Here is a 12,669-nt window from a genome sequence, read left to right on the forward strand (position 1 = left end):
GGTCCTTGTCAAGTCCCCATCGTCCTCCTCCAACTGTCCAAAACCTTCTCCCTTCCCCAACCCTCAAACTTTCTCCTCCCCTCCAGGAAGTCCCGCCTTCCACTTCCTGTCCTTCTGCCCAGCTGATTTGCTAAACAGTGCTTTATTGACGGTTGATACTTTGACTCAGCATTCCTCCACAGAGAAGTCACTCAGGCTATGTGAGCCCTGACCACAGCCCTGACTCACAGAACATTCCCGTGAATTCATAATGGAAATGAATAGAGTTAGTTACGTTGGAGTGCTGATTTGGGGGGAAAAGGATTTGTCCCCCACATGATTGGCATCATGGATTTGTTGCTGTGACAAGACACCTGATAGACACAACCTCAGGAGGGAAGGCTTTGTCTCGGCTTCTAGTTTGATGGCACAGTGCATCTTGACTAGGAAAGCCATGCTCGTAAGGGGGGCTTTGTCTGTGGCAGCATGGGTACTGGACTTGCCCAAGGTCCACAGGCATAAAGGACAGGACTGGTCCTGAATCAGGTGATGCCTGTGCTGAGATCCCCGTGGGCCCTTAGATACTTACATTTTAATTCCTAATATAACCTTAGGGCTCCATATTAGCTCCCACATGATCATACTCTGTGCACTGTGTGTGCTGTACATCAATAACCTCGCCATTATCATACCCTGTGCCCTTGGTGACATTACTGACCTCATTAGGCAGTACAAGAGATGAGACTGATCCTACCACCCAATCTCAAGTTTTCCCAGAGGCTTAATGTAAAAAGAAAAAAAAAAAATCAGAGTTGGGAAGTGACAGTGAACGGAACGCTAAGCAAGAAGAAATGATCATGTCGGAGTGAGAATGTGGGAGGAGGCGGAGCTACAAACACCACCTTCAAAGTAAGAGGGGGGAGCCTGTTGGAGAGAGAGGCTTCCTGTGAAGTAAGAAGCCTGACAGGATGACAACACTGCTGTCACTGTAAGGTTGTGGAAAGGGAACCAGAGGCTACCCACATAAACTGTCCATGCTCTAAGTCTGAGAAAATCAGAGGGGAGAGCAAGAAGGTGTGGGTGACATGGGCAGGGGCGTCATGTGTCATGCACACAATTATGGTCCCAGAAGATTATGACCTGGCTGAGCATTCCTGCCACCTAGTCCCAGTATAGCCTGGAGCTGAGACGCTGTGGTGACAGTGGTATGAGCAAGCCGGATGCACTGCCGGTCATATAAAAGCACAATGCAGCCAGGTGTGTAGTGTCCTCCCACAGTTCCAGCATTGGTGAGCCTAAGGCAGTAGGAAGACTTGAGGCCAGCCTGGGATAAATAGCAAAATAAAAAGCAAAAAAGCAAAACAAAAACAAAAACAAAAACAGAACAACAAAACCAACCAGCCAACTCCCAAAACCAAAAAACAATGAACAAAAAACCCCAAGTAAACAGTACAGTGTAGATGATTATATAGAAAGCATGGTGCTTACTATTAAATGACTGTTAACTGCTCTCTGTATCTCCTTATTATGCCTCTCACATCACTATGGAGGGCACACCTTCTTTATATGTGTTTTAGTACGAAAGAGTCAGAAAATTAAAAAAAAAACTAAAAGCTTTATAAAATTAAAAGTTACAATGACTAAGGTTAATTTGTTATCAAAGAAATAATTTTTTTAGGTGGTTGCAGAGATGGCTCAGCAACAGAGAGCTTTCACTGCTCTTACATAGGACCCCTGGCTCATTTCCAATCACAGATGACTGACAGCCCTCTGTAGCCCCAGTTCCAGGGAAACTGATGCCCTCTGCTGGCTTTCCTGGGCACTGCACATATGTGGTTCATATACACACACGCAGGCAAGCACTCACCTAAAGAATGAATGAATGAATGAATGAATGAATGAACGAATGAACCCAGTGCAGCCTGGTGTGATGTGTGAAGCCCACAGCAGGGCACAGCAATGGCCTCAGCCTTCAGACTCAGCCCTCAGTGGCTGTCCCAGAGCAAACCATTCCTACACACCTTGCTCCCAGCCCATATATGAATGTGGGTACAAATAGCCAAGGAGGTCAAAAGGCTCGGAGTCTTCTGTAACTGTAGCTCCAGGCAGTTGTGAGCCACCTAGTATGTGTGCTGAGAGTTGAACTCTGGTCCTCTGCAAGGACGATAAGTTCTCTTGAGCCATCTCTCCAGCTTCTCTCCACCACCCTGCACCCCTGCCTGTGTGTGTGGAGGTCAGAGGACAATGCAGAAATCTGTTCTCTCCTACTATGAAGGTTCCAGTGATTTAACTGGGGTCACTTTTACCCACTGAGCCACCTCTCTGGCCTATGACTGTACTTGACAGTATGGGTGGTACCTTTGTTTTCGAGGTAGTAAATTGTCTCACAGGGCCTCACATACGGACAAGTGTTTAGCTGGTGTCTCTTAAAGCTGAGCAGCACTTGGTTAGGTGTTGACTGAATGAAGTCATAACAGAAAAAAGTAGACTTGATGAATATATGTGACTTTAAAGCAGAGAGTCAACAAAAACCAGCTAATGCCTGACTTCTTTCTTCAAGCTAAGAATAAAATAAAACATTTTCAGTTCAACCAAAAGTACATGTTTATTTTTGAAAAGCAGATATTAAAAATGCCAATGAGGGGATGGAAGGACAGAGGGTTCAGGAGCCCCACAAGGAGGCCATCAAGGCTGGCACATCTGGACCCAGGGAGGCTGCACAAACTGTCACACTAACCAAGGACAATGCATGCAGTAAACCTAGAGCCCCTCTTCAGATCTAGCCTGTGGACAGCTCATTCTCCACAGTTGTGGGGACAGCAGGGACTGCCTCTGACATGAACTCTGGTGCCCCGGATTTGATCACTTCCCCTTCGTGGGCAGGCCTGGTGGCACAGAGAGGAAGGGGAAGAAGGCTGTCCAGATGAGACCTGATAGGCTATGGTCATATGGTGGGGGAGAAGGTCCCATTCTGTCACAAGTCTAGGGGAGGGGAATAGGGCAGAAGAGGGAGGGAGGGAGGTGGGAATGGGAAGATACAAAGGAGGGGATAACAATCGGGATGTAATCTGAATAAATTATAATACTTTTTTTAAAAGAAAAAATAAATGAATTACAACAACAACGAAAAATACATTGTCCCATGTGTTTGACTGTAAACTGTAAGGAGACAATTTTATGTTGCTAGAAACGTGTAACCTAGGAGAGATTCTGGTCAGGGAAGAGCCTTCGAAGGAGGACTTTTCAAGCCGAGATTCAGGAATTAGGGAGCCGAAAGGGGTGCTGGTTCTAGCATGGGTGGACCGTTCTCAAGGTGACCGGGTGTGGCTGAGGAGCTACCACAGAAAGCACCACTGTGCCTCGCCCTTCTGAGGACATGGGCTGCTCGTGGTCTTCATTGTACATCCGCTGTTGGAAGAACAGGCCCTGCCACAAAGAAGTCAACTTCCAGCGAAGCTTATTGAAAGGGCAAGAACAAGCAGGCATTTTCTGGGGATTCCTGGTGTAACCCCAAATACAGGGATCCCTCAGAGAACACTGCTTCCCTTCTCGGAAGCCAAACTCATTCCTTTACCTGAGACTACGACAGTTGCAAGAGGCTGCGTGAGGCGCTTGCAACAGCCTCCTAAGACTTGGTTGCTTTTTCAAGGGTCTTTAGTGGGGTTTGATCTGGAGACAGGAGGCTTAGATAGAAAAGGCAGGAGAACAGATGCAGAGTGATTGGGACGGATCTGGATCTGCTCTGAGATGGAACCAGAGTCGGCATTATTCCACTGCAGGGAACCAAGCGGACACAGGATGAGTGTGGCTGCTCTGTGAGGGCAGGGTGGTGGCATTAGAACCCACCATCCTGGGTACCCTGGCTGCTCCTGACAACTGGACAGCAACGATGAGCAGAGATGACTAAAGGGAAGGTGCAGGTATTGGGGTGCTTATCTTCTCAAAAGCAAGTGTAAGCTCAGTTAAGATAGTTCGTCACGATTCCCTCCGTAGGCTTAGTCTCACTGAGGAGTTAGTCAAGGACAGGAGAGTTGTGTCTTCCCCAAATCTGTGCACGAAGACTGTGGCAGACACGAGAGGGACTATTTTAGAAGGTATTTGCCACAAAATGGAGAGCAAATGTGGCTTTGCAAAACAAAGAAAAAGAGAGGGCTTTTAATTTAGAAGAAAAGGCAAAGCAATGTGAGACAAGAGGAAAGAAAATATATTCATAATTTTTCTTTTATTCAATTGCTTTAGTTATTTTTAGAGACAGGGTTGAACTACACACGTCAAGTCCACTTGAACTCACTATGTGTCCCTCAAACTAGTGCAGTCCTCCTGCCTTAGCCTTCTGAGTGCTGGGATTGTAGGTATGCAACACCAGGTATGGTATCACTGCTACTCTTGTGCCTGTGATAGGAACATATTTGTCTGTGCACATGTGTATATGTGCAGACGGTACTTCCTCCTCCTCCTCCTCCTCCTCCTCCTCCTCCGCTCCTCCTCCAACTCCTCCTCCTTCTCTCTCCCTCTCCCTTCCCCCCCATCTCTCCAAGGTCTCACTGGACTCAGAGTTCACTCATTTAGTCAGGCTGACTGGCCTGTCTATTCACACAGCACTGGAGTTACAGTCTCACACAGCCACACACAGCTTTTACATGTGTGCCAGGATCTGAACTCAGGTCTTCATGCCTGTCCAGCAAGTACTTAAGTGACTCAGGTCATCACCCTAGTCCTTGCGACCAGAGTCTCAGAGGGTGGCTATTCACCAATCTGTCACTACAGGAATGGCACAGGTGAGCTCTAGTTTGTTTTCTTTTGAAAAATAATACATGCACTAGAGTGTAGTTGGGGTGCTGCCACCAAAATTAAAGAATGAGATAAAATTATCTCCAAATTAGTGAACTCTGAGCACCTGAAGCAACCACCCTCCTCAAATACACCCAGTTATTTTCTTAAACACTAGTAATAAATAGATAGATACTTGCTGTTGGACTTAATGTTTCCAAAGATGTTTCCAGAGCAAGGTCCCTCATGATCTGTCTTCAGACTTCTCTCCATTCCTTCTTCTCTCTGTACCAGTTGCTGTCATGACCACACTGAATAACCTTCCATGTTTGGGACATGCCTGGGACGCCCTGGGACTGCCCACATCCGTGCCAGAGGGCACACTTCTGTGCCTCCCAACACTGTCTTTGCTCTTGCTCCCTCAAAGATATTATTCTGAAAGCTGCCCCTGGGTGGACAGTTTTATAAGATGTTGCTGGTACCACAATGACAGCATTTACTAACCTGTGTTGCACTTACCTGTTTGGATGGATGCTTTGCTAACCTGAGCGTTCCTGCAGGCAATGAATACATGGTGTTTGTTCTGTGTGCTGTCATGCAGGGCATGTATTGTAGGCCATACGTTTCTCCTAAACAAGGTGGATTTGGGTGCTGTGTAGTATTTACTAGTTTCCCTCTAGGAAATAACCATTTTGTGCATAAGCTGCTATTCATTCCACGTTTTCGGCAGGATTTAGCAACCGCTAGATGTAGTTGAGAATATTAAACAGGCATTTTTTTTTTTAGCTCAGTATGGCATCTGTTGGAAGCATCATATTTCTTCCGTGTCTGGGGACACTGGCTTCATAGGCATTCCACCCCCTAGAGTCCTCCTATTCTAGCAAAATTATCTGATAATTCTTACTTACATGTTTATGGCATAATATATTATTGCTCTCAGGAGCATTTATGTTTTAATAGCAGCTCCTGGGGATGAAAATGTTTAACTTGAAAGAACGAATTCATTTCCATGAGTAGATTTGCATTCACTGTGCAGCTTGGGTAATTGATATGTTTTAAGGAAACAGGGTGACACTCTGTTGGCCCTAAAATCCCACTAGGCATGCTGGCTGCCAAGGATACATTTACATATTTAGTGCCTCCAACTGGGACTAAAGTTTTCCTCAGTCTGCTGCTATGAAGGCTCCAGCGTGGATAAATTTGCACCTATTACACTACTTGCTCCCCATTAATCTGAGGGTCACAGTGCCGCAGTGTATTTCAGAGCATTTACTCCGCCTCACCTCCTTGGACTTCCTTTTCACTTGTTTGTATTAGAAAAACATAATCATATATTGAAGCCAATCCCGGGGAACTTGTTGAAGATGCAACTGACTTCTCAGCCACCGGCTTGCGTGTAAAAAGATGGGTTTTCTCGCTGGAAGTGAAATTCTGGAGGACTCAGATGTCTGAACTCTTTCCAGGGTGGATTACTCAAGAGGAAGCAAACAGCACGATCCTGTATAATTGCTTGTTATTTTGGAGACGGAAATGTTATGTGTATTTTTCTTTGCCAAGGGCTCCGTGAAGGACAGGATCGTGTTAGTATTTTTAATAGATCTGTGGCCTATTGCCAGTATATAGAGCTCACAAAAAAGTGTGCCTGATGTCTGTATGGCCGCACAATGAAATGTTCCAGAAGGACCCAATTCCTGCTGATAGAAAAGTCACAAAAGGCTTTTAAAATGAATGTATGAAAAAGACAAACGAATCTAGGCTTGCTTGTCTTATGTAAATATGAAACCGAACGACATCTCTGTGCATGTGTAGTTGTACGTGTGTGTTGGGCTGGAGCATGCTCTTAGCATCTTAGTTTCCTAAACAGCAAGGCTCATAGATCAGAACGGAACTTGGAGACTTGAGAGCCTGGGCTTTCTATTGATCTATGTTAAAGTCTTTAACTATGTCCAACCTGTGTGACGGTAGATCAGATACTTCCTTATTATGTGCCTCGGTTTCCTATAAATAGAGACAATGGTACGTGCCTCCTTAGAGAGTTTGTGATTATCAGCCATACTGACACATGCAAAGATTTTAGAGCAGTGTTTGGTATCTCTGTGGATTTAATACATACTATTTGTTGTTTTTGTAACTATCTCTCATATTAGTATTACACAGTTGATTCAGAGAGAAGAAACAATTGCTTAGAAAATAAAGGTGAATGTTTTGGCGTCTGAGGAGATAGCTTATTTGGCAAAGTGCTCACAGGGACCTCAGTTTGATTCTAAGAACCCACGTTAAAACAATCCGGGTGTGGTGTGTGCTTGTAATCCCAGGGCTGGGAGGTGGGTAGAGGAGGGATGCCCCAAGCTTGTTGGCTGGGCAGCTCAGACTACTTGGACTCCAGGCCTGTTGAAAAACCTGTTTCCCTTCACACAGATATACAGACAGACAGACAGACAGATAGGTGTGGGTGCACACACACACCTTCCCTACAAAAGAATACATGTTTTGGAGCCAAAAGCATTTTTTAACTTTTGGTGGTAAAAACTATATGGGTTTTTCTTTATCCATTAGAAGTTATGTTATGAAAGAGGAAAATGCATGAGGACTGGGTGCTGTGCTTTCTGTAGCATCCCTTGGTCGTTAGCTTGAAAGTCTTCACGCTCAGGACCAGGCATTTACCTATTTCTGGAATGAATGCTCTCTGCTTTGAAATCTGGTGAGCTTTGGGGTGTTTGTGTCTTTGGGCCACTTTATCTTAGGTTCTCCGGTGTCTAATCAGAACTGGATGGTAATGGCGCTGGTGTGCGCACTCCCTTCCAAGAAAAACACTGGGTGTTTCAGGAAGTGGGCGAGTGAGTCAGAGGCCAGCACTTTTCCTCTTAGTCAGTGGTGGACTTGCTGGAAATAGCTTGACTTTCACCCAGATTCCTGCTTTTCGGATCGGATGTTCACTTAGAACCGACCTAGCCCCACGCTGACAGTAGGGTTCTGCTGGGGCTAGCACGCTGGCCACATGGAGTGTCTCAGCCAGTGTTGCCCAGTGAGTTCTTTTTAGTTAATTTAATTGAACTTATGATTTTATTAATAATTAAAATTAAATTTAATTAAAACTCTCACTTCAATTCTACATTCTCAAGTTACTTTCTCCTCCAGGACACATTTTCTTCAAGCAGGGGTGACATGAACCAGCTGCTAGTGTAAATTTTCGAGGAAAGTTGGTAGTAACACTTATTTTGGTCACAAAAGAATCCTGTGAGTCTTAACACACACCTTCTTCTGTCTAATGTTCTGTCAGCACGGGGTTGGGGGTCACTATCTTTCAGAAGACTGTAGTAGTCTGCCTCACTCTAGAGGTATGTAGAAAATAAGAGAATTCCTCAGAGCGGTTCTTCACGGTAACATTTAAAAATGCTAAGTTCATGCTCAATAGGTACTGAATGAAAAAACAGGAGGACGTGACTGCTCCCAGGTATGGTTGAGGAGAGGTTTTATTATAGAAATGAAGGAGAAAAGTGGGATCTCCATACTATTGACCGGTTAAGGAAATCTTTAAAAGAGAGACGGAGGCAGGCAGAGAGATGGCTCAGCAGCGCCGGCTCTTCCAGAGGACATGAGTTGGACCCTCAGCACCCACACTGGGCAGCTCACAACTGCCTGGAACTTCAGCTCAGAGGATCCAGTGCCCTCTGGAATTAGCTGTGTAGACCATGCTGATTCTGAGCACAGAGAGATCCACCTGCCTCTGCCTCCCAAGTGCTGGGATTAAAGGCGCCATCATTCCTGGCTCAGGTCTCCCAGCTCTGTCCCAGGAAACAGCAGTAGGGCCACATTGATTTTCTAAGAGTAAATTGCTGTGATTTGAGCCCTTGTAAGGGGTTTGCAAGGCCAGCCAGGTGGGATTGTGGCTTGGTAGGTAGTGATGTGCCTGTCTTTTGCATTTACTTTAGTAAAGTGATAATTGATCTCTTTTCACTATTTTAATCTCAGGTACACTGGCTTGGATTAGCTGGAGCCATTGGTTTTCCTCTCTGGTACACACTCATTGTAGGGTTTCTGTTGTTTCCCCCTGGGCAGGAACAAGCTGGCTCCTGGCAGCCCTGGGCTTCCCTGAGTTTCAACAGTTGCTTCTGAGATTAAGCATCATTTGTAAATAGTGCCTCTCCTATCATATAAAACCCAAATGCGTGTGTCCTAGAAAAACCTCCACTTTATCATCCTGGAATGGAATGGCTCGGCCCTTGGCAGACCCAGGAGTTCTCAGCCAAGGACTGTGAGCATGGTACTGTGCGATTCTCAGGTCTGCTTAGGAGCCAAGGTTTTCACAAAATAAAAAGACAGAATCCCTGCTGGCCATGTGCTCTGTGCAAGGCATTTCTCCCTTCACTCCAGAGATAAGCTATCCTCGCTTTTGCTCCATGTTTTCCTCCTGGTCTCTACTGGCAGGTGGTCTGTGCAGTAGGTCAGCTAAGCAGCAAGCAGATCACTAGGCTGATGTGTGGCTTTTGCTAGGTCTAATGAGGTCCATTTGGAGACTTCTGGGCACTCTTACAGAGACTCTAGTCTCCCATGAAATCAGTACTAACTGGAAGCTTGTGAGTGCAAGTGACACGCCGAGGAGCAGACATAAGAGCATATGTCCATGCTCACACATACACACACGTACTGGAAATACTCATTCCACGTTCTTTCTCAGCTCTGTGCAAACCTACATCACACTGATGTCTAAGATGTCCCCGTGAAGGACCAGCAGTGACACTTCCTCATGTGCTGGGTTCTGACGTGATGTCACTTGTCACCAGACAGTGAGAAGAAGTGGAGAGGGCAGAGGATATAATTGCAGGAGTATTAGTTAATCCTGAGCCACTGTGACCATAATATCCTGCTGAGACTTAAGCCGTGAAAGAGTTTCAAAGGGAGGGAAGGCATGCAGGAGCAGTTCACTGTGGGAGTCTGTGGCAGGGACCGGTCATAGCAAGGAGAGCTAGGAAGCAGAAAGGCTAGAGCCAGCACTAATAACACTGTCAAGTGCATACCCCTAGGTACCTACCCCTGCCTACTAGGCTTTACCTCCTAGTGGTTCCACAGCACATATGTCCATGCTCACACATACACACACATACATACATACACACATATGCACATATACGCTTATATACACACATATATACACACATGAGCATATATACACATACAATACACATACACACACATGAATGCACACATACATACACATATACATGCACACACATTTACATATACACATGAGTACACACACACAGATATATGCACACAAATCTATACACTACATATATATTCACACACATACACAGATACATACACACATGCATACATGTACACAGACACACACACATGCAGCACCACCAACTTGGGAAAAAGTGTTAAAACCACGAACCTACAAAAGGCATTTCAGTTTCAAGCCATAATAATGGGTTTATTTTTTTTTTTCTGCACCATGTGAAGGAAGCAAGGAAGGCTGATAATAAAAGTGACCACAATAGAGAGGCGGGAGAGGGACGTCCCACAATATGGAGTGCGGGAGTCTGCCCTGCTGTGGGTTCTTGATTGGCCTTGGTATCTAGACTTTAATATCTTTCTATCTCAACCAAACATGTTCTAACATACAAACAGATATGTAAGCGCACACACACATGTCCACGTAGTAGCCTTCCATTCTGTCTCAGAAAATTTGAAATAAGAATCTTTACTTGGCCAAGTAATTTGATCAAGTAATTCATGGAAATACTTTTTTTTTTTTTTTTTTTTTTTGGTAACTATAGTTCTCTGCCACTTTCCCTCGTTTAACTAGTACCATAAAAGTTGGAAATATGAATATCGTCTCAATCGTTCATATGTCCTCACGTCCTCATGCTCTGTCACGTAGGCCACTGCAGAGCTAGGGGTAAAAGCCAAGGCCAGGTTTCTTCCATTTCTAGGATTTATTAGTAACTCTAGGCATGGGGCTTGTTGCTAAATGTTGTATCTACCTGCTAAGTGTGGACAGTGATGATCCTATTTCATGGGGTTACTATGATATGGACAGATGATGACACAGGTGAAGGGACCTGACTGATGCGGTGTGGCTCTTCCTCTTCCTCCTCCGTGGTCACTCTTGTTAGTAAAGTTTAGTTCCCTTAGTGAATTGATCTTATAAACTCATTTGGTTGAAAGTGGGGACAGTTTTCAAACTAAGCAGTACCCAGTTCACTTAGCGGAGAACTGGAATTAATTTGGAGGGGTTTCATTTAGAAAAGTTGAGGCTAACTTATCATTCTTTTAAAAGTGATTTATTACCTTTAAAATATTTATTTAATTTTTAGTTATGTGTGTATATGTATGTATCTGTACCGGTATGTAACGCATGTGCACAGGTGCCCACAGAGGTCAGAAGAGCCCATTGGATCCCCTGGAACTGGAGTCATAGATGTTTATGAGTTGATATAGGGGTGCTAGGAACCAAACCCAGGTCCTCTGCAGGAGCAGGCAGGGCTCTGAACTGCTGGCTGAGCCATCTCCCCAGGCCTGACTTCTTATTTTTATATCTCTGATTTAAACTAAAAGGTTGTGCATTTCTTTCCAAGTTTTTCATCTTTGGGTCTACAGCCTTGTTCTCAGCAGAGGTGGGAATTAGGGGCCTGGAAAGAAAGAAGGTCTTGCCAGTCCTGTGTCCCTGGCCCTGGAGACACTTTCCACATTTCCTCTTCCGGCTGACCTAACATAGCCTGCTTGTCCCAACAAGTCCGCTTTCACCCCGTGGACAAAATCCACGCAGTGTGATGGAGGAGCATGCAGTGTCTTTGGTGCTTTTCCCTCTCGCTGATGCAAACACTTTTTATTTTGCCCCTTTAAAGAACCACAGAGTGTTGTGGTTTGGCTCAGTCGGTTCCAGGTGCTCAAGCTCAGGCATGTAATTCCTGGCAAGTGTTTCCCGAGGGCTTATGAATTGACAGTGGCTGCAGAGTGGACATGCTGCCATGGAAAACAGTCCCGTTTCTGCCCGAGGGGAACAGGACTGAGATTGTCTCCGGTTTCCTGATTCACCAGACCCAGGTGCTTAAAGTTGACAGTCTCAAAGTTCGTGTTTCACATTTGACACTAGCTTTTTTGTACGATTTTTCCATCTGCTTGCCTTCATTTTGTTGTTTATCTTCAGACAAACACCTGAAATCAAATAAAGAACAGTGTCCTTGGTATTAATTTTGCATATGTTTCCATGTCAACAGAGTTTCATTTATGTCTGCCAGCTGAGAAACATAAAAACATAACAAATATATGCATTCTTTTTGACAACAGTTTGCTACTTGTCTTGAATTTGAAATGGAGAAATTCTGAAATAACATTATCAAAATTACTTAGTTTCGTACATTTTTACAGTGCATAAGCAGGTGTGAGTCAGCATGCATTTATATATTCTTATCAAGGATAACTTTTGTAGGTTTTTTTTTTCTTTTAAGAAAACAGACAATTTGCATATTCTCTGTTAGCTTGTGTATTTTATGCTGCTCTTCTGGTAGATTTTTAGGTTCTGTGAAGATAGGAACTGTATTAGTGGAGTTTTCGTAACTGTGACGTAGTACCTATGATAATCAGCTATAAACAAAGAATGGTTTTCCTTTGCGGCTCTCAGTTTCCGTCATGGTAAGTTATCTCTGCTTCTTTTGGACCGGTGATGCTCGCATTGGTTAAGGTTAGCAACTTGCGGTCGGAGGGCTTATTTCGGCTCACAGTTTAAGGTGAGCAGGCTGTAGGAGGGTGAGGCAGCTGCTCACATTGCCTGTGCCTTGAGGAAGCAGAGAAGAGAGGAATGCCGAGGCTCACTTTCCCTTTTTTATCCAGTTAGGGACTGTTAGCCCCTGGAATGCTGCCACCCGGATTCAGGATGAGTCACTCAGGTTCGGTGAAGCCTCTCTAGGGATG

General features: G+C 44.8%; 1 protein-coding gene across 3 annotated transcripts in view; it reads left to right on the top strand.

Annotated features, from left to right (window-relative positions):
- Nucleotides 1–12,669, top strand: part of EPS8 (EGFR pathway substrate 8, signaling adaptor) — a 174,118-nt gene that overhangs the window by 81,724 nt on the left and 79,725 nt on the right. The window lies entirely within an intron of this gene.

This window comes from Acomys minous, assembly GCF_964271855.1.
Source record: "Acomys minous genome assembly, chromosome: 17".
NCBI classification, from domain to species: domain Eukaryota; kingdom Metazoa; phylum Chordata; class Mammalia; order Rodentia; family Muridae; genus Acomys; species Acomys minous.